The sequence below is a fragment of the Seriola lalandi genome, unplaced genomic scaffold (assembly GCF_002814215.2).
Source record: "Seriola lalandi dorsalis isolate HSWRI2012SDOR001 ecotype SW California unplaced genomic scaffold, Sedor1 jcf7180001988116, whole genome shotgun sequence".
Lineage (NCBI taxonomy): Eukaryota > Metazoa > Chordata > Actinopteri > Carangiformes > Carangidae > Seriola > Seriola lalandi.
The window spans coordinates 1-572 of NW_019458782.1; the positions used below are offsets into that span (position 1 = coordinate 1).

A 572-nucleotide genomic window follows, 5' to 3' on the forward strand; every position below is an offset into this window, starting at 1 on the left:
AGTGACAGTCAATACAGTGTCAACAGTCTGATCTGTGTCATGTGTGAGCGACCAACACACCTGGTAATCTCTCAGTCCCACCAGGATGATGTCTGACGTGTTAATCCAAACCTGGAGGAGAACAAAACACAGATTACACCCCGTGTCATACAGCAACACACACACACAGTCAATTGAGTCCATGCTGCCACATTAACGGTGGCTGACTGACCATTGAGCCCACGCTGATTCAGCATTACATCAGGGGGTTTCCTGTGTGTGTGCGTGCGTGCGTGTGTGTGTGTGCGTGCGTGTGTGTGGCGCTGGTGGGAAAAAAGGTGCGAGAGGACAGTTGGGACATTCCTACCTTTTTCCGGAGTTTTCCTCTGATGTGGCAAAGCCGTTTGGTGCCATCAAAGCACATGGCCTCCAGACGTCCGTTCCCCAACATTTTAATCACCTGAGCGTATTCTGGAAAGCGCAGGAGAGCAGGGGACGGTTAATTCACGGTGATACAGGGACACCATCTTTGAGTCGCTCAGCCAAATGAGTTTAACATCCAAGAGTTGGACATGATACTGAGCCATTTTCAG

At 50.2% G+C, this 572-nt stretch overlaps 1 long non-coding RNA gene across 1 annotated transcript; it reads right to left on the reverse strand.

Annotated features, from left to right (window-relative positions):
* Window positions 1-59: 59 nt before the first annotated feature.
* LOC147820140 (uncharacterized) lies at window positions 60-537 on the reverse strand. The gene is made up of 2 exons (XR_015437585.1): window positions 347-537; window positions 60-111 (listed from the first exon to the last, which is right to left on the reverse strand). It is a non-coding gene; the product is annotated as an uncharacterized LOC147820140 (long non-coding RNA).
* Window positions 538-572: the final 35 nt, after the last annotated feature.